The following is a 24,702-nucleotide window of genomic DNA, read 5'->3' as shown; positions in this document are numbered from 1 at the left end:
TAGTTGTATTCATTTAGTTGTATTCACTTAATTGTATTCACTTAGTTGTATTCACTTAGTTGTATTCACTTAGTTGTATTCACCTAGTTGTATTCACCTAGTTGTGCTTGTGGGGGTTGAGCTCTGCTCCTTCAGCCCGCCTCTCAACTGTCAATCAAATGTTACTAACTACTAACTAATTTTTTTTCTATACCCCCCCCCCCTCAGAACAGTTGTCTAACTCCCAGGTACCTATTTACTGCTAGGTAACAGGGGCATCAGGGTGAAATAAACTCTGCCCATTTGGTTTCTTCTATCACCGGGGATCAAACCAGGGAACCTAGGATTACGAGTCCAGAGCGCTGTCCATTCAGCTATCAGGCCCCATAAAGACCACTTTATGTGAGTGGGTTGAGGGACGATTATGAGGCTGGATAATTCTATGGATCAGAGAGAATTTAACGAAGTTAAGCCCGATCTCCCGTTTTTTGTTGTCTCTTATATCTACTATTTCTTTACCTGAATTTACCTGAGTTTACCTGAGGGCCACAAACACTAGTGGCCTCGACGAGGACAGGAAGCTGGCGGCTTGTCGAGGGGTTTCCCCATTTGCCTTGGGCTTGTCTAGTTGTACTTTGAAAGGGTAACAGAGTTTTGGCATTTGCGGCTTCGGCGGGTAGGCGGTTCCATGGGTTAATATCCCTATGGGTGAGAAGCATCTGTTCTCAGTCTGGCATTGAGGCTTGTTGAGCTTGAAACCGTTGCTCCTTGTTTGTGTTACATCTGACTTTTTGAAGAAAATTTCCTGATCAACGTCCTTCAAATTTTTAAGTTTTTTAAGTTTCAATGAGATCCGCCTTGTCATGCCTGGTTTGCTGTGGCCCTCAATCGTTCCTGATACGTGAGTTGACTTAGCTCTGGAATGATTTTTATTGCCCGGTGTTGCACTTTCTTCAGAACGGCCAGATGTCCTTCTGAAGATGTGGTATCAATGCTTGGAGATTTCTTTAAGATTTCTTTAGGTACAGCTGTTTTTTTCTCATTCATTTAACTTCTTTATTATGCACCCCATACCCATCCCGTGGGCAGTGGTGGAAAGGGCTACAGAGGCACATTAATGGGTTCGGGAATTGAACCCTAGAGTTCGTTTGGTCAAGCAAGTTACAGTCTTACGGAGCTACTTACACAACTGTTAATGTTATAGATTTAGGGTCGCTATGATCTTTCTTGGACAATTTTGATATTTCTTAAACGTGAAAGGTGAGACGTAGTCATACGTCAGACTGCGAACAGCGGCGTCTAACGACCTAGTTGATCAGATCGACAACTAGGCCTTAGTCAGCAGAGACCGGGCCGCGGGAACATTGATGGAAACATGACTTATGATGTCGATTAACATATATATGTACACAAGTGACATATTCAGGTGACAGACTATGTATACACAGATGATGTGTATGTATATATTATGTACACATGTGATTTTCTTTTCAGGCAAAATTTGTTTAGCATTGTTAACTATCGGATGGAAGGGAGCCGGTGGCTGAGCGGACAGAACCCTGGACGCGTGATCTTGTGGTCCCGGATTCGATCCCGGGCGCCGGCGAGAAACAATGGGCAGAGTTTCTTTCACCCTGATGCTCCTGTTACCTAGCAGTAAATAGGTACCTGGGAGTTAGTCAGCTATCACGGGCTGTTTCCTGGGATGGAGGCCTGGTCGAGGACCGCGCCGCGGGGACACTAAGCCAAGAAATCATCTCAAGAAGATCCTGGTTATAGACAACCATATCCATGACCAAACATCTGTGCAGCCAGTCCTCTCCACTAACAAACAGGCCGTGTTTTGAACGTAATGATAACCCACGTTACAAAGGCATCTTATACTTTCCAAAGTAACAGATCAAACACACACAGATGAGCCACAGAGACGTTAGAAAGAATTTTTTTCAGTGTCAGAGTAGTTAATAAATGGAATACATTAGGCAGTGATGTGGTGGAGGCTGACTCCATACACAGTTTCAAATGTAGATATGATAGAGCCCAGTAGGCTCAGGAACCTGTACACCAGTTGATTGACAGTTGAGAGGCGGGACCAAAGAGCCAAAGCTCAACTCCCCGCAAGCACAATTAGATAAGTATACACACATATATCTACGTTTTCTACGCCTTGAACCCAATAGCTTAGGTGGTTTGCTTGCGTTCCTCCTGATTAGGTTAGGTTAGGTTAGGTTAGGAGGCTAGATTTATAGACGAAGTGGCATATCAAAGGACCTGACAACATTAAAGGTTAGGTTAGGTAAGGTTAGGTTAGGTTACGTTAGGAGGCTAGATTTATAGACGAAGTGGCATAGCAAAAGACCGAGCAACATCAAAGGCCAATTGTCATGAAACTGTAACTCTCCCAACACTCATTAGGGGTTTCAGACGCGCTGTAGCGGCTCCATGAAATAATCCTGACATACTTGACGTGCGCCGAGGGGGATTACTCCGACGTCGAGCCCGAGAAAGTGAGCGCTACACGTCTTGGTGGTCCGGTTGTGGCTGTCAGGTAATCTCTGCATATTTAATAGTCAACTCCTCTAAGCCACGACGGTTTAACCACTCCTGTTAACCCCCCCCCCCCGGGGGTTAGGCCAATTCTGTTAAACCCTATATTGTTTAGGCCATCTGTCTTTACCACCCCCCTCCCCCACTCCCTTCCCCTGTGTTAAGCCTCTTGCATTAAGCCCCATGCTCATATATATATATATATATATATATATATATATATATATATATATATATATATATATATATATATATATATATATATATATATATATATATTATAAAATCCTGTTTCTCTGTGTTATTTTGAGAGCTGTAAATTCTTTTTTCCTCCTCTTGGGCAGTTTGGCGAGGTTACCCTTTGGACGACCCCTTAGATGTTCTGGTGCCTCTCTGTACTCCCTGGACGACCCTTAGATGTTCTGGTGCCTCTCTGTACCCCCTGGACGACCCCTTAGATGTTCTAGTGCCTCTCTGTACCCCCTGGACGACCCTTAGATGTTCTAGTGCCTCTCTGTACCCCTGGACGACCCCTTAGATGTTCTGGTGCCTCTCTGTACCCCCTGGACGACCCCTTAGATGTTCTGGTGCCTCTCTGTACCCCCTGGACGACCCCTTAGATGTTCTGGTGCCTCTCTGTACCCCCTGGACGACCCCTTAGATGTTCTGGTGCCTCTCTGTACCCCCTGGACGACCCTTAGATGTTCTAGTGCCTCTCTGTACCCCCTGGACGACCCCTTAGATGTTCTGGTGCCTCTCTGTACCCCCTGGACGACCCCTTAGATGTTCTGGTGCCTCTCTGTACCCCCTGGACGACCCCTTAGATGTTCTAGTGCCTCTCTGTACTCCCTGGACGACCCCTTAGATGTTCTGGTGCCTCTCTGTACCCCCTGGACGACCCCTTAGATGTTCTAGTGCCTCTCTGTACCCCCTGGACGACCCCTTAGATGTTCTGGTGCCTCTCTGTATCCCCTGGACGACCCCTTAGATGTTCTAGTGCCTCTCTGTACTCCCTGGACGACCCTTAGATGTTCTAGTGCCTCTCTGTACTCCCTGGACGACCCCTTAGATGTTCTAGTGCCTCTCTGTACCCCCTGGACGACCCCTTAGATGTTCTGGTGCCTCTCTGTACCCCCTGGACGACCCCTTAGATGTTCTGGTGCCTCTCTGTACCCCCTGGACGACCCTTACATCTCCCCCCACCTCCTTCCCCCTCTTCCCTCCCCCCCTTCCCCCACCCTTTGCATGTCACTCCCTTTCTCCTCCCCCCTTCCTCCTCCTCTTCATCATCACACTATTCTCTCCTAGCTCCCCCCTCTACCCCTCTCTATCTCCACACTCTTCCCCCTCTCCCTCTCTCCCTCCCCTCAGCCTCTCCATCACTATACTATCCTCCTCCCTTCCCCTACCCTCTCCATAACCACGCCCTGCTCCCTCCCTCCCCCTCCCCCACCACACCTCTCCATCACTAGTCTCTCCCCCCCCTCCCCCTTACCCCCCCCACTACACCTAACATATTGGACAGGAAATAAAAATCAACAATACACCTGTCATTTTTTTTCCGTCTTTCTTTGCTTTTGTTTTTAATAGCATTTTCCCTCACCAGTTTTATTGGTGCGTGGCTCAAGTGGCCAGATATGTCCAGTGGCTCAAGTGGCCAGATATGTCCAGTGGCTCAAGTGGCCAGATATGTCCAGTGGCTCAAGTGGCCAGATATGTCCAGTGGCTCTGGTGGCCAGATATGTCCAGTGGTTCTAGTGGCCAGATATGTCCAGTGGCTCTGGTGGCCAGATATGTCCAGTGGCTCAAGTGGCCAGATATGTCCAGTGGTTCTAGTGGCCAGATATGTCCAGTGGTTCTAGTGGCCAGATATGTCCAGTGGCTCTGGTGGCCAGATATGTCCAGTGGTTCTAGTGGCCAGATATGTCCAGTGGCTCTGGTGGCCAGATATGTCCAGTGGCTCAAGTGGCCAGATATGTCCAGTGGCTCAAGTGGCCAGGTATGTCCAGTGTCTCTGGTGGCCAGATATGTCCAGTGGCTCTGGTGGCCAGATATGTCCAGTGTCTCTAGTGGCCAGATATGTCCAGTGGCTCTGGTGGCCAGATATGTCCAGTGGTTCTAGTGGCCAGATATGTCCAGTGGCTCTGGTGGCCAGATATGTCCAGTGGCTCTGGTGGCCAGATATGTCCAGTGTCTCTAGTGGCCAGATATGTCCAGTGGCTCTGGTGGCCAGATATGTCCAGTGGCTCTAGTGGCCAGATATGTCCAGTGGCTCTAGTGGCCAGATATGTCCAGTGGCTCAAGTGGCCAGATATGTCCAGTAGCTCTGGTGGCCAGATATGTCCAGTGTCTCTAGTGGCCAGATATGTCCAGTGGCTCAAGTGGCCAGATATGTCCAGCGGCTCTAGTGGCCAGATATGTCCAGCGGCTCTAGTGGCCAGATATGTCCAGCGGCTCTAGTGGCCAGATATGTACAGTGGCTCTAGTGGCCAGATATGTCCAGTGGCTCTAGTGGCCAGATATGTCCAGTGGCTCTAGTGGCCAGATATGTCCAGTGGCTCTAGTGGCCAGATATGTCCAGTGGCTCAAGTGGCCAGATATGTCCAGTGGCTCTAGTGGCCCGATATGTCCAGTGGCTCTAGTGGCCAGATATGTCCAGTGGCCCTAGTGGCCCGATATGTACAGTGGCTCTAGTGGCCAGATATGTCCAGTGTCTCTAGTGGCCAGATATGTCCAGTGGCCCTAGTGGTCAGATATGTCCAGTGGCTCTAGTGGTCAGATATGTCCAGTGGCCCTAGTGGCCAGAAATGTCCAGTGGTTCTAGTGGGCAAAGATGTTTTGATATGTCCTACTGTGCCCTGACCGTCAGCCCTGACCGTCAGCCCTGACCGTCAGCCCTGACCGTCAGCCCTTGACATGACGTTTGTCATAGTGAGTGACGTCAGGTCATAATGTATTGTTTCTCACTGTCTGTTGTGTTTATTTCTCGTTTGCTCCTGTGTTTTCCCCCTGTCTGTCTGTCTGTCTGTCTGTCTGTCTGTCTGCCAACTGCCTGTCTGTAGATTCTTCTGTTCAGTGTTTGTGCGGTATTGAACGTGTCTCTGGCTTGTATTGAACGTGTCTCTGTCTTGTATTGAACGCGTCTCTGTCTTGTACTGAACGTGTCTCTGTCTTGTATTGAACGCGTCTCTGTCTTGTATTGAACGCGTCTCTGTCTTGTATTGAACGCGTCTCTGTCTTGTATTGAACGCGTCTCTGTCTTGTATTGAACGCGTCTCTGTCTTGTATTAAACGCGTCCCTGTCTTGTATTAAACGCGTCTCTGTCTTGTATTAAACGCGTCTGTCCTGTAATGGATACATCTCTGATGGCTACTAAAATATATCAAAATAATTCCTTGTTTACAATTGCCCTCCAGCTCCCCCTCCCCCACCCCTGTCTCGTATCGTCCCATCTCGTCTTTTCCGACAGTTCGATCCCGGAGCGAAATCCCTCGATCGCTCGCGTAAATGAGCAATTGAGAATCATTTGTCCAGCGATGCTTTTATTGGCTAATGAGCTTCCACCGGCTTATGTCAGGCTGGAAATGTTGCTGAAAATCAAATTGAAAACTTATTTTTCTTTCTTGTGAGGTGAGTGTCAGGGGGCAAGTGTTGCTAATTGTTGACAGGTGTTCCTTGACGGACATGTGAGAAGCTATACACGTGTTGTTGACAGGTGTTCCTTGACAGACATGTGAAAACCTACACCTGTTGATTAGGTATGTTTACTTGTAGTGGGGAGAAGGGGACAGAGAGGTGGAGATGGAGGAGGAGACAGAAACGAAGAAGGAGGAGGGGGAGGAAGAGGTTAAGACGAAGGCAGTGGCACAGGAGAAGGGAAGGTAAACTGAGGGGCAAGGGAAGGAAGGGAGGATGGAGGAACACTACAGAAAGCAGAGACAGTAGTGGAACAGGTGGAAGGGGAAGAGGATCTGTTCCTTCTCAAGTGCCAACACTTAATCTGTATTTTGAGCTGGAGAAGAAAAACACGTAAATTAGTAAATAATTATTAAAACTCAAAACTTTCATCCCACTGGAAAAAAATAAAATGAAATGGGATTAAATCCGTTAAGTTTTGTCCCAGATGTCTTTTGTTTTCCGCTGAACCCCCAAAAAAACTTTGAGAAAGAGGGGGGGATCTTGAGGTGATCTTGAGATGATTTCGGGGCTATAGTGTCCCCGCGGCCCGGTCCTCGACCAGGCCTCCACCCCCCAGGAAGCAGCCCGTGACAGCTGGCTAACACCCAGGTATACCTATTTACTGCTAGGTAACAGGGGCATAGGGTGAAAGAAACTCTGCCCCATTGTTTCTCGCCGGCGGCCGGGATCGAACCCGGAACCACACGATCACAAGTCCAGCGTGCTGTCCGCTCGGCCAACCGGCTCCCGGGGGGGGGGGGGGAGGTGGAATGAAGATGGTGGTATTTCAAGGTTCAGAAGCGAACCGAAAATCAAATAGCAACTTTCTCGACAACGGTTCGAGACCCGTGAGAGATAAACACACACAAGACTCACTCCTCCTTGAAAGATGCAGACGCTCACCGAGACGGCGCTGCTCATGCTGGTATCACCCTCAGCATCCTTATAGGTTATGGATGCATTGCTAATGACGTAATTGCTGCGCTGCTTGTTATGTGACCTTAAGACGCGTGCCTCCTTCCTCTCCACCCTTCCCCCCCCTTCCTCAGGGGGTCCGTAACAGGGCGTTACAACAGCACCGAGCTCCTGAACATGATTCCCCTCCTCCACCCCTGGTAATTCAACAGACGGCTTCGTGCTGGACCCCTTGAACGACCCTTAGATGTTCTGGTTCCTCTCCATACCCCCCTGGTCGACCCTTAGATGTCCCTGGTGCCTCTCCATACCCCCTTGGTCGACCCTTAGATGTCCCTGGTGCCTCTCCATACCCCCTTGGTCGACCCTTAGATGTCCCTGGTGCCAGTCTGACAATCATCACTTCATCAGAGTATACAGAGGGGGGCTTTATAGAAGCCCCCCCCAAGGAATTCAGTCTTCACTTTCAGTCTAACGCTTTGCGTAATGATATAATAACTCAGGCTGGTTTTGACAGTTTAAGCTACATACATATATATATGTTTTTTGTTGTTGTGGAGTAAATTAACGAAGACACTTTTTCCAAAATATTAATGCAATTTGAATTCCTCGCGAGCTTTTTCAGAATATATAAAAGGTTGTACGTGTGTGGCGACCCCCCCCCTACCCCCCTCTACCCCTCACAACCCCCCACTACCCCCCACTACCCATGTCGCCACAGGAATATTGACGACATATAAAATGGGACTTCAATAAAATTATTGAAATTTCTAAGTGTCCGATGACGAACTAAGTATTAGTAAACTGGTGTCATAATGGGCACTGTACGTGTCCCAATTAACGAGTGTGTGAAGTAATCCGACCCCTCCCCCTCCCCAACCCCCCTTCTCCACTGACCCTTGGGGGAGGAGGAGGGGAGGGGTGGCTAGGTTTCATTTAAGTGTTCACTTGCGAAACCTCTACATCTTTTCTCAATCATGGCGAGTTTTTACATTTCCTAAACAGTTTATGAGCTCCGAAGCACTGTATGAGGTTGTTTATAACAACAATAACCCCTCAGGTTGTGAGGTCGCCAAGATCGCAAACTGTTTAATCAATATAAACAAAGCCGACATGATTAAGGAAAGATGGACAGCTTTCGTAAACGGTTGCAAGAATGTTTGATCAATCCTGCTTGAGTCTCCTTGAGAGAAAAACTGCAACATTCTACAATGATTATACTCCTTCTCTCCTCACATTACCTACACCATTTCACCTCAGTGCCAAACAATGTATATTCAAAAGAGTCCCAAAAAAATATAAATAAATGCAATACGAGGGTCGTTGGTCTTGAGGGACGGGAATCAGACGAGTATCGAAGTGGTTCCCTTCACAGCTAGTGAGAACATTGAGAGAAAATTGTTCTCAGGCTGAGACGTCGTAGGAGATCTCTCTCTCTCTCTCTCTCTCTCTCTCTCTCTCTCTCTCTCTCTCTCTCTCTCTCTCTCTCTCTCTCTCTCTCTCTCTCTCTCTCTCTCTCTCTCTCTAGAGAGAGAGAGAGAGAGATAGAGACGCGTCCATCGGAAAGCAATGTAAAGCAGTCAATATTGAGCGTTGACATCATGACCGGCTCCATCCATTTAGATAGTTCAGTTACAGTGATGACCCCACTGCTTTGCAGGCCGGCGTTCGATCCCCGATTTTTTTTTTCGAGTAGTTGGGTAACGTTCCTTCACTCCGGCCCCTCCTATCCCAGCTTCTATCCTGTCCTCGTATCCCTTCCACGTACAGTCTAATCATACTGACTTAATTAGCGGTTTTACTCCTAATTAGGATATCGTAAGTCGCGTACCGGAAACCTTTACGATCTTCGTAGTGCCAGGTGCCGGGAAACTGAAGGCCCAACCGGTGGCACTCCCGTGACGAGTTCCACAGTGCCAATTACAGCAAGCCACGGGGGTCCAATCGGTGGCACTCGTCTCAAGAAGTCTACAGTGCCAATTACCAGAAGCCTCATATGGTCGTACCAGTGGCACCCCGTGACGAGCTCGACAGTGCCAATTACTGGAAACCTCAAGACCCTGAGTGTGGCACTCCTAGACCCTGAGTGTGGCACTCCTAGAAGCAGTAAAAGTTATTCTAATTATCATGACAAAAAATCATCTGAGAAACTGTGATAATTATAGAAGCACAAGGTTCCCCTGATGTTCTATAATATAACAGGGTGCTATGTTCTATAATAGGGTTCTATGTTCTATAATATAACAGGGTTCTATGTTCTATAATAGGGTTCTATGTTCTATAATATAACAGGGTGCTATGTTCTATTATATAGGAGGATGCCATGTTCTATAATTTCTATATATTCCATGTTTTCTGTAAGGTTCAAATATCTTTGACAACGGCGTGTATGGTCTAGTTTATTTAAACAATCAGTGCGTTGAATTATCATTGTATTTTAGGATGATTGTGTGTTGCATTTCCTGACAATCCTCGTGGAGGTCAGAGAGGAATGATGTCGCGTCAGGTCAAGAGGAGAGAGGGAAGAGGGAAGAGGGGGGAGTAGGTGGGGGGGGGGAGGGATGCTGAGGTCAGCAAATAAAAAGCCAATAATCCTCTCAAGGAAGAAAAAAAAGTAAAAATACGACACAAACAATATATATAATTATATGGTAATAAAACAGATCGTAAAGTAAGGATAATTGCGTTTTTTTACTGATTGGATTTTTGGGTTTTGAAAGCTGCCCTCCTGTATGTTTCCCAGCAGCAGCAGCAGCAGCAGCAGCTTCTCCAGCTTTGAATGGAGCTGTTAGGGCGCAACAGCAGTCATCAGTAGACTGCTGATTTTACAACCCGTTCTCGCACTTTCTTTCAGTCAATATTGATTTATTAAATACGTGCATATGTGACATACTAAACATACTAGTTTACCTTGAAAAGCTTCATAGAAAACACCGACCTTACCTAACCTTCTTAGTATGTTAAGATAAGCATCCTATTGCTTCGTAATTACAATTATTACTTAACCTATACCTATAATAGGTTAAGTAATATTTGTAATTACGAAGCAATAAGATGCTTATCTGAACATACTAAGAAGGTTAGGTAAGGTCGGTGTTTTCTATGAAGCTTTTCAAGGTAAACTAGTATGTTTAGTATGTCACATATGCACGTATTTAATAAGTCAATATTGACTATACGAAAGTGCGAGAACGGGTTGGATTTTAAGACGTGTCTTCATTCTTAAGGCATCAATCGTTTGAAAAGTTCTTGTTATCAACGCTGTCTATTGTCTATTCATGTTGTCTATTTTTCTTGCAATTGTGATAGATGTACTGTATTTGATAATACAGTACTATGTACTGTATTATTTAGAATTAGTTATCCTGACATGATTACGCTTTGGTTTTTATTACCTTTTTATTTTTATTGTATTACCTTTTTATTTATTATAAATTACGATTTATTTTTTATATCGTTTGGGTTTATTGGCGTTTTTTATCTATTTTAAGTTTTTATTTTGTAATTTTTTTACCATGATGCAGGAATTGGAACTTGTAAAAATTGAAAGACCTGGTTTACGTTAGTGTGGAGGTTTGCTGTTTCCTCTATAATTTCTTATCTCATAAAAGTAGAATTGCCAAAAAGTTTGGAAGACAGCTAACGTAGTTCCGTTATACAAGGAGGGAGGGAGGGAAGTATCAGGGGAAAGCGCCAAGCCATTACGACTATATAGCACTGGGAAGGAGTCAGGATAAGGATTTGGGATGGGACGGGGGGGGGGGGAAAGAAAGAATGGTGCCCAACCACTTGGACGGTCGGGGATTGAACGCCGACCTGCTTGAAACGAGACCGTCGCTCTACAGTCCAGCTCAAGTGGTTGGGCACAAGGAGGGTGACAGACCGACGGCACTGAACTACGGGTCTGTGTCCCTTAACTTGCATACCATGTAAAGCTGTTGTTGTTGTTGTTGTTTAAGATTCGCTACCTAGATCAAACAGTTCCAGGTAGCACGGGCTATGGTGAGCCCGTGCAAAGCGATGGACAAGATTGTTAGAAAACTAATAGAGTACGTAGAGAGAAAGAACTTTGTAACACACCACTGGCATGGGTTGAGGAATGGTAAATCTTGTTTCATAAGTTAAATAGAATTCTATAAGTAGGCAGCAAAAATTAGACAAGAAATGCAATGGTGGGCAGACTGCATATTTTTAACTTGTCAGAAAGCCTTTGAAACAGGATCCGAAACGCGAGTAGTGTATAAGTTGGAGAAGCAGGATGTGACCGGGCAGGTGCTCCCGTGGATAAGGGAGTACCTAAGCAACAGAAGACAGTAAGTTACTGTGAGGGGTCTAGATCACGGTGGTGAGATGTCACTAGGGAAGTAGGGTTCAGTTCTTGGACCTATACTGTTTCTCATGCATGTAAATGATCTCTCAGCGGGAGTAGTCATATTCCTCTCAATATTTCTTGATGCAATGATTATGAGGAGGATTAAGACAGAGGGAGACAGCAAGAAGCTATGAGATGACCTGGACAAACTGAAAGAATGGTTCATCGAATGGCTACTAGAGTTTAACTCGAGTAAATGTAATGAAACTAGGAGTATCTCCAATCTCCTAAATGAGAGATGAAATCCTACATGAAACGGATAGAGAATGAACTAGGACTTGTAATCACACCGAACCAGTCGCTTGAAGCCCACATCAAAAGGATATCATCAGCGGCATATCCGAGACTGGCTAACATAAGAACTGTCTTTGGACATTTGTGTAAGGAATAACTTACAACCTTCTATATCAATCTTGCCAGACCATTCCAGCGTGGTGTTCATATCAAGTCAAGCACACGACAAAGTTGGAGAAGGTCCCAGAACTACGAGGTATGAGTTAAGAGGAAAGACTAAATGAATTGATATCTCGTCGCTGGAGGACTGAAGAGTTATTAGAGACATGATTATCACAACAAATCTTAAGATAATTGACATGATTGATAAACACACACAAGGGAACACAGGTGGCATAACTGAGAACCCAAATGAGCCACAGAGACATTGCAAAAATTTGTTCTGCATCAAAATAGTTAATAAACAGAATGCATTAGGCAGTGATGTGATGGAGGCAGACTCGATACTACACAGTTTCAAATGCAGATATGATAGAGCCCAGTAGCCTCAGGAATCTGTACAACAGTTGATTGACGGTTGAGAGACGGGATCAAAGAGCCAGAGCTCAGCCCCCCCCCGCAAGCACAACTAGGTGAGCGTACACACACACACACACACACACACACACACACACACACACACACACACAACAGAAAAGCGCGCATGGTGGCATATTTCATCCTCGACTTGTGGCCAACCGAGCATGCTCCTCCAGACGCCTGATCAGCCCCCCTTGCCCCCTCCCCCCCTGCCCCATTCCCCCTACCCCTCTGCCCCCCCTTCCCCCTACTCCCCTACCCCCTTCCCCCTACCCCCCCCCTGCCTGCACGCTTCCTCCCCTCACCCCTAGGTACCTCATCCTAACCCCTCCCCTCACCCCTAGGTACCTCATCTTAACCCCTCACCCCACCCCTGGTACCTCATCTTAACCCTTCACCACACCCCTGGTACCTCATCTTAACCCTTCACCACACCCCTGGTACCTCATCTTAACCCCTCACCACACCCCTGGTACCTCATCTTAACCCTTCACCATACCCCTGGTACCTCATCTTAACCCCTCACCACACCCCTGGTACCTCATCTTAACCCCTCACCCCACCCTTGGTACCTCATCCTAACCCCTCACCCCACCCCTGGTACCTCATCTTAACCCTTCACCATACCCCTGGTACCTCATCTTAACCCTTCACCCCACCCCTGGTACCTCATCTTAACCCCTCACCACACCCCTGGTACCTCATCTTAACCCTTCAACCCACCCCTGGTACCTCATCTTAACCCCTCACCCCACCCCTGGTACCTCATCTTAACCCCTCACCCCACCCCTGGTACCTCATCTTAACCCCTCACCACACCCCTATTACCTCATCTTAACCCTTCAACCCACCCCTGGTACCTCATCTTAACCCTTCACCACACCCCTGGTACCTCATCTTAACCCCTCACCACACCCCTGGTACCTCATCTTAACCCTTCACCACACCCCTGGTACCTCATCTTAACCCTTCACCACACCCATGGTACCTCATCTTAACCCTTCACCACACCCCTGGTACCTCATCTTAACCCTTCACCACACCCCTGGTACCTCATCTTAACCCCTCACCACACCCCTATTACCTCATCTTAACCCTTCAACCCACCCCTGGTACCTCATCTTAACCCTTCACCACACCCCTGGTACCTCATCTTAACCCCTCACCACACCCCTGGTACCTCATCTTAACCCTTCACCACACCCCTGGTACCTCATCTTAACCCTTCACCACACCCCTGGTACCTCATCTTAACCCTTCACCACACCCCTGGTACCTCATCTTAACCCCTCACCACACCCCTGGTACCTCATCTTAACCCCTCACCACACCCCTGGTACCTCATCTTAACCCCTCACCACACCCCTGGTACCTCATCTTAACCTCTCACCACACCCCTGGTACCTCATCTTAACCTCTCACCACACCCCTGGTACCTCATCTTAACCTCTCACCACACCCCTGGTACCTCATCTTAACCCTTCAACCCACCCCTGGTACCTCATCTTAACCCCTCACCCCACCCCTGGTACCTCATCTTAACCCCTCACCCCACCCCTGGTACCTCATCTTAACCCCTCACCACACCCCTATTACCTCATCTTAACCCTTCAACCCACCCCTGGTACCTCATCTTAACCCTTCACCACACCCCTGGTACCTCATCTTAACCTCTCACCACACCCCTGGTACCTCATCTTAACCTCTCACCACACCCCTGGTACCTCATCTTAACCTCTCACCACACCCCTGGTACCTCATCTTAACCCCTCACCACACCCCTGGTACCTCATCTTAACCCCTCACCACACCCCTGGTACCTCATCTTAACCCCTCACCACACCCCTGGTACCTCATCTTAACCTCTCACCACACCCCTGGTACCTCAACCTCTTGTGATCAAAGAACCGCAAATTTCCACTAAGAACCATAAAAATATTCACCCATTAAAAACCTTCCCCGCAGAGAGAGAGAGAGAGAGAGAGAGAGAGAGAGAGAGAGAGAGAGAGAGAGAGAGAGAGAGTGAGAGAGAGAGAGAGAGAGAGAGAGAGAGCTTATACTAAGCAGAAACAAGCCCAAACAATTACATAGAACGGGCGTGTGCAGCCACGAAAGCCTCGCTAACAACCACGACAAACGATCGACAACTCCAATAGGAGCTGCCAAATCATACACAACAGCCGGCAAACAAGCAAACAAAATAAAAAAAAGGGGGGCGGGGAACGCCTCCAGCACCAACAAACACGACATCTAACCAACAAACAGCAACGAGGCTTTGCAAAGTCGCAATCAAAAGTTTTCTCTAAATATGGAAAAATGGTCTAAACTCGCAATTTTGTCCATTTTAAGAGGAAGTTGTGTCTGGTGGATCACCTCTGCCGTCTGGTGGATCACCTCTGCTGTCTGGTGGATCACCTCTGCTGTCTGGTGGATCACCTCTGCTGTCTGGTGGATCACCTCTGCTGTCTGGTGGATCACCTCTGCTGTCTGGTGGATCACCTCTGCCGTCTGGTGGATCACCTCTGCCGTCTGGTGGATCACCTCTGCTGTCTGGTGGATCACCTCTGCTGTCTGGTGGATCACCTCTGCTGTCTGGTGGATCACCTCTGCCGTCTGGTGGATCACCTCCACCTGTCTGATGGATCACCTCTGCCGTCTGGTGGATCTTCTATTCCATCTGTCGTCATCTCCTGTCTCATCTCTCGTGTCTTCCATATTCTTCGTGGATTCTGTCATTGACCTGCCCGTATCTCCTTTCCCTGTCTGTTTCTCTCTCTCTCTCTCTCTCTCTCTCTCTCTCTCTCTCTCTCTCTCTCTCTCTCTCTCTCTCTCTCTCTCTCTCTCTCTCTCTCTCTCTCTCCCTCTCTCTCTCTCTCTCTCTCTCTCTCTCTCCGCAGTTTACTTGTGTTTTTCTATTTCACCCAATTTTCCACTGTTTATGACTTCATTTTCTATTTCCGTCATTTTCTGTCTCATCCCTAACTTTCTTATTTTTGACTTCCTAGCCTTTCGCGTCTAATATCTTTCTCACCCTCCCTATCCTGCTCCCTTCCCTTCATCCTATCGCCCCTCTCCCTTTATCCTCCTTCCATCCTATCCACCCCTCCCTCCCTCCCTCCCTCTCCCACTCTTTCCCTCCCTCCCTCCCTCCCCACTCTTTCCCTCCCTCACTTCCCCCTCTCTCCCTTCCTACCTCCCATCCCCCCCTCTCTCTTCCTCCCTCCCATCCCCCCTCTCTCTCCCTCCCTCCCTAGCCACCCTGTTCCTCATTTCACTCCTGATTTGTCACGTTGAGGGTCGGAGAGGTGATCCCGTGGGAGAGGCTGGGAGAGGCTGGGAGAGCGAGAGAGTTGTAGAAATTTAGAGCAGTTGTGAGAAGCATGAATATGTTGTGTAAGCTGTGGGAGGGAGTGTATTAGAGGGATTGTGGGTGGTGTTGTGTAGAGATTGTGAGCAGCGTTGTGTGTGTGTTTTGGGTGTTATAGAGATTGTGGTGGAATAGTGATTGTCGTGGGATGGGGGCGGGGGGGGGGCGGTATATAGTGATTTGGGAGTGTTAGAATGGATAGAGTCGTTCCTTGAGTGAGAAGGAGCAGAAATCTTTCGCTAGAGCTGTTCCTTGAGTGAGAAGGAACATAAATCTTTCGCTAGAGTCGTTCCTTGAGTGAGAAGGAACGGAGGGAATGGGTCGCCGGAAGACTTCACAATGACACTTGAAAGAACGACAAAATAGGGACTTCTTCCGTTGAGTGCAGCAGTAACCTCAAATTTACTGTTGAATGGCCAGGTAGCATCTTAGCAAACGTGTGTGTGTGTGTGTGTGTGTGTGTGTGTGTGTGTGTGTGTGTGTGTGTGTGTGTGTGTGTGTGTGTGTGTGTGTGTGTGTGTTTTATTTACTATCTGTATTCACTATTTGTGTCGAGCACAAGCTCTTGGACCCCCTGCTTTTCTAACCGCCGGCTGCCTAATGTAATGAATTTTGACTTATTTTCCTATCATCTCTGCCTTTTAAACTTACGAATCGACTTTGCTTCTACAACCTACTCCTTTATTAAGTAATTTTCCCCCCACTATTACGCCAAGTGAAAACTTTCAAACATCTTTCTAGCTCTTCTGAGTCTCAAGTTTTCAACGCTGCCCTCTTGTTCTGTTGATATGCATCGTAAATATTTCCTCTTTTTCCACTCTGTTAATCCTCCTAAGTACTTTATACCTGTATGTCATGTCCCATTCTGTCTCCGCGTTTCTAGCGTCGTCAGGTTTAGTTCCTTCAGTCTCTCTTCATATCCCATCCTTCGCAATTCTGTGACAAGCCTCGTCGTAAACTTCTAAACCTTTTCGGGTTTCCTTACGTGTTTCTCTAGATGGAAGTGGCTCCACGATGGGACGACGCAATTTAAAACTTCACAGCGACCTAAATGCCTCCTTATATAGGTTCCTGAATGATATTCTCACTCTTCCTAGTGTAGCATATTCACCTAGATGTACTCATCTAGATATGCTTACAGAGAGCTAGGCTCCTGGCCCCGCTTTCCGAACGAAAAAGTGGTCCGTTCTGATGGACTCTGCGGCGCTTCAGGAGGGCGCGTTCCCTCCACCAATAAAACCAACTTACCGACAAATCTGTTCGCCACAACGGCCGTCTGAATTATGGCGGAGCAATTATCTACTGATTGAATTCCCTCTTTTTATCTTCCGGCAAACGTCACTATCTGTTTGATTTCGCGGTGTCCTTCCCTGTCTCTCTCCTGCTCTCAGTGTAGGGGCTTGTATCTCGAGTGTCCTTGAAGAAAAAAAAAAGAGTTGATCACACAGCATTTCTCAAACGTCCCTATCAACTAAAAAAATATAAAAAAAAATAAGTAATTCTAATTTCGAAAGACAAAAAAACTGTTAAAATCGCCAAGCTGAAATTGGTCACGTTCTCAAAATGTCCTCTTTAGGAATTTCAGGAAGGCTTCAGTGGGTTTATTAGTAATGTGACGGCTGGTCCTGGCCTCTCTGGCCCCGACTGAGGTAGTACAATATTCCGTCTGTGAATTTTGTATCAGGGGGTCGGTCGACACACTACTTATGTATCACTGTCAATATTGGCTTCTCCCTGGATAACAGTCGTTTGTGTTGTATTGACAGACGCCTCTGATGGCCCTTACCTAAGGTCCCCCTCGTGTTCCACCTGTCTACCGCGCCTTTACCTGTCTCTTACTTTACCGCCTGCTTGCTTGCTTGCTTTCTCTCTCACTCTCTGTTTTCCTGTGTTTCTATCCCTTTATATCTCTTGCATCCATCTCTATCTCTTGTCCCCTTTTCTATATCTGACTTAGCCATCTGTCTGTCTGTCTGTCTATCTGTCTGTCTCTGCCTGTCTGTTTCTAGATGAGCCTGTGTCCTGACATCTCTAACCACTGTGCCTCTGTGTTATCCTGGGTGTTGTGTTATCCTGGGTGTTGCGTTATCCTGGGTGTTGTATTATCCTGGGTGTTGTGTTATCCTGGGTGTTGCGTTATCCTGGGTGTTGTGTTATCCTGGGTGTTGTATTATCCTGGGTGTTGCGTTATCCTGGGTGTTGTGTTATCCTGGGTGTTGCGTTATCCTGGGTGTTGTGTTATCCTGGGTGTTGTATTATCCTGGGTGTTGCGTTATCCTGGGTGTTGTGTTATCCTGGGTGTTGCGTTATCCTGGGTGTTGTGTTATCCTGGGTGTTGTGTTATCCTGGGTGTTGTGTTATCCTAGGTGTTGTGTTATCCTGGGTGTTGTGTTATCCTGGGTGTTGTGTTATCCTGGGTGTTGTGTTACCCTGGGTGTTGTGTTATCCTAGGTGTTGTGTTATCCTGGGTGTTGTGTTATCCTGGGTGTTGTGTTATCCTGGGTGTTGTGTTACCCTGGGTGTTGTGTTATCCTGGGTGTTGCGTTATCCTGGGTGTTGTGTTATCCTGGGTGTTGCGTTATCCTGGGTGTTGTGTTATCCTGGGTGTTGCGTTATCCTAGGTGTTGTGTTATCCTGGGTGTTGCGTTATCCTAGGTGTTGTGTTATCCTGGGTGTTGCGTTATCCTAGGTGTTGTGTTATCCTGGGTGTTGCGTTATCCTAGGTGTTGTGTTATCCTGGGTGTTGTGTTATCCAGGGTGTTGTGTTATCCTGGGTGTTGTGTTATCCAGGGTGTTGTGTATTTACTAGTTGTTCCTGCAGGATCAAGTTGTTAGGTCTAAGACGTAGTGAGATGCAATTGACATAGATCTCAGGTGCTGCCAGGTACGTGCGACATAGACCTCAGGTGCTGCCAGGTACGTGCGACATAGACCTCAGGTGCTGCCAGGTACGTGCGACATAGACCTCAGGTGCTGCCAGGTACGTGCGACATAGACCTCAGGTGCTGCCAGGTACGTGCGACATAGATCTCAGGTGCTGCCAGGTACGTGCGACATAGACCTCAGGTGCTGCCAGGTACGTGCGACATAGATCTCAGGTGCTGCCAGGTACGTGCGACATAGACCTCAGGTGCTGCCAGGTACGTGCGACATAGACCTCAGGTGCTGCCAGGTACGTGCGACATAGATCTCAGGTGCTGCCAGGTACGTGCGACATAGACCTCAGGTGCTGCCAGGTACGTGCGACATAGACCTCAGGTGCTGCCAGGTACGTGCGACATAGACCTCAGGTGCTGCCAGGTACGTGCGACATAGATCTCAGGTGCTGCCAGGTACGTGCGACATAGACCTCAGGTGCTGCCAGGTACGTGCGACATAGACCTCAGGTGCTGCCAGGTACGTGCGACATAGACCTCAGGTGGGAAAAAAAGTAATCATCAAACACGTCACTTGTGAGAGGGGCGACAGATGAAGAGAAATCGCCTCTCCCACCCCCTTCCCTCCTCTCCCTCCTCTCCCTCCTGAGGGAGGTGAGAGAGAGAGAGAGAGAGAGAGAGAGAGAGAGAGAGAGATCACTGTCACCTCATTACCATCGCTCAGACCACACCGTGGACAAATTTGCATACCATTACTGATCATAGATCATGGGCCGGCAAATCCCTCTGTCGGTCCGCTGACAACGTCATCTGTCGCGCATCGACGTCGCGACGCCCTATGAGGGGGATGGTGTGGGGGGGGGCAGAAGGGAAGGAGGGACAGAAAAGGGGTAAAGGGAGACTGAAGAGATGGAAGGGGGAAAGAAAGAGAAGAAAGAGCAAGGAGAGAGAGAGAGAGAGAGAGAGAGAGAGAGAGAGAGAGAGAGAGAGAGAGAGAGAGAGAGAGAGAGAGAGGAGCAGGGTGCCACACCTGGTCGGAGGATCATTAATAGGGGCATTTTTTTTATTATTGATTATATGGGATATGATGTTCTGTGGAGGAGCATCAGGGAGGGAGATGTTGACGTCTGTTCCTGTCACCGACAGCCCCTACCCCTTCCGCTAGAGCCACAGACGTGCCCCAATAGAGCCACAGACATGCCCTACTAGAGCCACAGACGTGCAACTTTTTTAGTCCCTTCATACGGAAAGGTTTCTTATATGCGGAATTAACTTTGTCACCTTTCGCTGAGCTCGTTCAAGTTCCTGAGCTGAGCTCCTGTCTTCTCAACTAATAGGTCGCGTTTTTTACGTTATAGCAAGCAGCGTTTCAACAGCCCGTCCTCTGGAGTTGTAACACCGTCAGAAAAATGGTGTGCTAAATTGTCCGAACCTAACCTAGCTTAACTCATGGACCCACGCATAGAAAAAGCAGGCGTTTGTGAGCTACTATCATTTATATTACATCATATTTTAGCCGTTGGGGGTTTTTTAACGTCAAAATGTATTGTACTATTAAAGAGGACAGGCTGCGTTACAAATACGACTTATTTCACGTATTTTCTATATTGAGACTCGATAGATTAGTTGAGCTGCTTGAGTTCCTATGTTTCTCGTTAACCTAAAACGTTGTTTTTTTAACGGAGAGGCAGATCAATAGAACATGAACGACTTGTTCATCTTGAACACTGCTGGAACAACAACACTGTCCCTACTAACTACAAGTTCCTACACGAAATGCCCGAGTTATTCAGGCGGCTGTGAAGGGGGGGGGGGTTATGAGGGCCTGCAAGCCACCAGTAATAGCCTCGTTGATCAATCACAAGGGAAGCCTAGCCTCGAGAGTGGCTAGAGGGAGTATAAGAATTGTTCGAAACTGGTCACTGGTAACCCACAAGAGAAGAGAGAGAGATTACTGAACTGAGTAATCGGTATTTTTCAATAAGTGGTCGTGAAGAACAGAGAGGAGACAGGCGATAGGGAGAGACAAAAAAAAAAGACAGAAGCAGGAAGAGACGGAAACAGGAAGAAACAGAAGCATGAATTAAGAGACTGAAGCAGGAGGAGACTGAAGCAGGAAGAGCCAAAGATAACAAAGATATGGCAAGATAATTATGAGAAGGCGTTAGTAAGCACTTGGAAGGGACATGTGGATAGGGGGGTTTCTGGGGATAGGATGGAGTAGGGAAGAACAATACCCAACCACTTGGACCATCGGGGAATCGAACGCCGACTTTCATGAAGCGACGTCGCTGCTCTATCCAGCAGTGAGAAAGAATAATCAAAATGCAAAGCAGGAGGGAAGATACCACAGAAGTCAAAGGACAAAAAGACACCTCGTTATCTTGAAAGAGGTTATCTTGAGATAATTTCGGGGCTTTTTAGTGTCCCCGCGGCCCGGTCCTCGACCAGGCCTCCACCCCCAGGAAGCAGCCCGTGACAACTGACTAACACCCAGGTACCTATTTTACTGCTAGGTAACAGGGGCATAGGGTGAAAGAAACTCTGCCCATTGTTTCTCGCCGGGGCCTGGGATCGAATCCAGGACCACAGGATCACAAGTCCAGCGTGCTGTCCGCTCGGCCGACCGGCTTCTCTCCCTCCGGAATAGAAGCAACAGCAGGAACGGAATATAAAAAGAGTGTTGGAAAAGAACTGTGAAAATTATATTTTTTTCCAAAGCAAGAAAAGAACTAACACAAAGTCATAGCCCACTGGTGGCAAGGGTGTGGTAGCCTACCACCAACACCCAGCCAGGGGCCCACTGGTGGCAAGGGGTGTGGTAGCCTACCACCAGCACCCAGCCAGGGGCCCACTGGTGGCAAGGGTGTGGTAGCCTACCACCAACACCCAGCCAGGGGCCCACTGGTGGCAAGGGTGTGGTAGCCTACCACCAACACCCAGCCAGGGGCCCACTGGTGGCAAGGGTGTGGTAGCCTACCACCAACACCCAGCCAGGGGCCCACTGGTGGCAAGGGTGTGGTAGCCTACCACCAACACCCAGCCAGGGGCCCACTGGTGGCAAGGGTGTGGTAGCCTACCACCAACACCCAGCCAGGGGCCCACTGGTGGCAAGGGTGTGGTAGCCTACCACCAACACCCAGCCAGGGGCCCACTGGTGGCAAGGGTGTGGTAGCCTACCACCAACACCCAGCCAGGGGCCCACTGGTGGCGAGGGTGTGGTAGCCTACCACCAACACCCAGCCAGGGGCCCACTGGTGGCAAGGGTGTGGTAGCCTACCACCAACACCCAGCCAGGGGCCCACTGGTGGCAAGGGTGTGGTAGCCTACCACCAGCACCCAGCCAGGGGCCCACTGGTGGCAAGGGTGTGGTAGCCTACCACCAGCACCCAGCCAGGGGCCCACTGGTGGCAAGGGTGTGGTAGCCTACCACCAACACCCAGCCAGGGGCCCACTGGTGGCGAGGGTGTGGTAGCCTACCACCAGCACCCAGCCAGGGGCCCACTGGTGGCGAGGGTGTGGTAGCCTACCACCAACACCCAGCCAGGGGCCCACTGGTGGCGAGGGTGTGGTAGCCTACCACCAACACCCAGCCAGGGGCCCACTGGTGGCGAGGGTGTGGTAGCCTACCACCAACACCCAGCCAGGGGCCCACTGGTGGCGAGGGTGTGGTAGCCTACCACCAGCACCCAGCCAGGGGCCCACTGGTGGCGAGGGTGTGGTAGCCTACCACCAACACCCAGCCAGGGGCCCACTGGTGGCGAGGGTGTGGTAGCCTACCACCAACACCCAGCCAGGGGCCCACTGGTGGCAAGGGTGTGGTAGCCTACCACCAACACCCAGCCAGGGGCCCACTGGTGGCAAGGGTGTGGTAGCCTACCACCAACACCCAGCCAGCGGCCCACTGGTGGCGAGGGTGTGGTAGCCTACCACCAACACCCAGCCAGGGGCCCACTGGTGGCAAGGGTGTGGTAGTCTACCACCAACACCCAGCCAGGGGCCCACTGGTGGCAAAGGTGTGGTAGCCTACCACCAACACCCAGCCAGGGGCCCACTGGTGGCGAGGGTGTGGTAGCCTACCACCAACACCCAGCCAGGGGCCCACTGGTGGCAAGGGTGTGGTAGCCTACCACCAACACCCAGCCAGGGGCCCACTGGTGGCAAGGGTGTGGTAGCCTACCACCAACACCCAGCCAGGGGCCCACTGGTGGCAGGGAGGTGTCAACCTTCACAGGAAACACCTCCGAACTTTCTAAGGGAAGCTAAGTGTCCCTATAAGCCAATACACAACCACCCCTACAGTGGTTCCCTTCATTCACTCGTTTTCTGTACATGTGAATATTCGAAATTATAATTTATCGACCATTTCAGGTCCTTTTTTTTTAATTTTCCTGTTTTGTATTATTCATTTGCTCGCACGTGTATTGCAGGCATTATTGTATTTACTCATGTATTTTATAATTGTATTGTCATGGGCAGTACGGGCGAATAATTGTATAAACAGAATTATCCAGCTTGGGACTTCTTAACATCCACCAATTTTCTGAAATTTTACCTCTGAGACCTGTGATGTTCACACCCTCTCTCTCTCTCTCTCTCTCTCTCTCTCTCTCTCTCTCTCTCTCTCTCTCTCTCTCTCTCTCTCTCTCTCTCTCTCTCTCTCTCTCTCTCTCTCTCTCTCTCTCTCTCTCTCTCTCTCTCTCTCTCTCCATTTGAATTCCTCTTCGTCTTTAGAAATATCCTTACACCCTTTCATTCACCTATTTGTGCCTGCAGGATCGAGTTGTTAGCTCTTGGTTCCCGCCTTTCTAACCGTCTGTTGTCTCATGTTCTGACTCCTGACATATGTTTTCTATCATATCTACTATCATTTTCTCTCTCTCTCTCTCTCTCTCTCTCTCTCTCTCTCTCTCTCTCTCTCTCTCTCTCTCTCTCTCTCTCTCTCTCTCTCTCTCTCTCTCTCTCTGTCTCTCTCTCTCACACACACACACAAACTCACACTCACACACGCACTTACATACATACAGACACACACAAACACACACACACACATACACACATACACGAGTCAGTTTCAGGGTGATGTACTCGAACATAGATGGGATCACAAGCAAGACAAGTGAACTAAGGGAAAGAGCACAAGAAGTTAACCCAGATGTAATCGGACTCACTGAAACAAAACTCTCTGGAATCATAACGAATGCCGTGTTTCCCCAGGAGTATACAGTAATAAGGAAAGAGAGGGAAGGTAGAGGAGGAGGCGGAGTGGCCCTACTCATGAGAAGGGAATGGAGTTTTAAGGAGATGGCCATCCCGGGCTGTGAGGAGTTCAGAGACTACATAGCAGGCACCATAACAATGGGAGGACCAAGAATAGTAGTAGCAGTAATATACAACCCTCCACCAAATGACAGGAGACCCAGTCAAGAGTATGAAAACAACAACAAGGCAGTTAACACTATAATTGAGAGGGCAGCCTCTGCTGCCTGTAGAAATAGATCCCACCTGCTCATCATGGGCGACTTCAATCACGGAAAGATTGACTGGGAGAACAAGGAACCGCATGGAGGCGAGGATACGTGGAGAGCCAAACTATTGGAGGTGGTGACAAGCAACTTTTTAACGCAGCATGTCGGAGAACCCACAAGGATGAGAGGCAATGACGAACCAGCGAGACTCGACCTAGTCTTCACTCTGAACGACTCCGACATAAGAGAAATCGGTTTTGAGGACCCAGTAGGAATGAGCGACCACAGTGTACTGGTGTTTGAGTACTTGATTGAAGAAGGGTTATTGAACTCGAGGAGAGATACCGAAACCAAAAGGTTAGCATACCGAAAGGGAAACTATGAGGGGATAAGAAAATTCCTAACAGATATAGCATGGGAAACAGAGCTCAGGGGAAAGACGGCCCAAGATATGATGGATTACATCACGCAGAAGTGCAAGGACGCAGCAAACAAGTTTGTCCCAGTCCAAAAGGAAAACAGAGAAATGAAGATGAGAAACCCATGGTTTAATCAAAGATGTAGGCTAGCTAAGCAGCAAAGTAAAAGGGCATGGAGAAACTATAGGAATAACAGGACACTGGAGAGCAGAGAAAGATACCAGAATGCCAGGAATGAATATGTCAGGATGAGAAGAGAGGCAGAAA

The 24,702-nt window shown here is 48.5% G+C and overlaps 1 protein-coding gene across 2 annotated transcripts in view; it reads right to left on the bottom strand.

Moving 5' to 3' along the window:
- LOC123754032 (uncharacterized) overlaps positions 1-24,702 on the bottom strand; it is a 238,328-nt gene that overhangs the window by 127,205 nt on the left and 86,421 nt on the right. The gene's annotated exons all lie outside the window — the stretch shown is intronic.

The sequence above is a fragment of the Procambarus clarkii genome, chromosome 6, assembly GCF_040958095.1.
Source record: "Procambarus clarkii isolate CNS0578487 chromosome 6, FALCON_Pclarkii_2.0, whole genome shotgun sequence".
NCBI lineage: Eukaryota > Metazoa > Arthropoda > Malacostraca > Decapoda > Cambaridae > Procambarus > Procambarus clarkii.
Note: the sequence above shows the minus strand (reverse complement) of the source record. Positions and strands in the feature narration are given on the sequence as shown.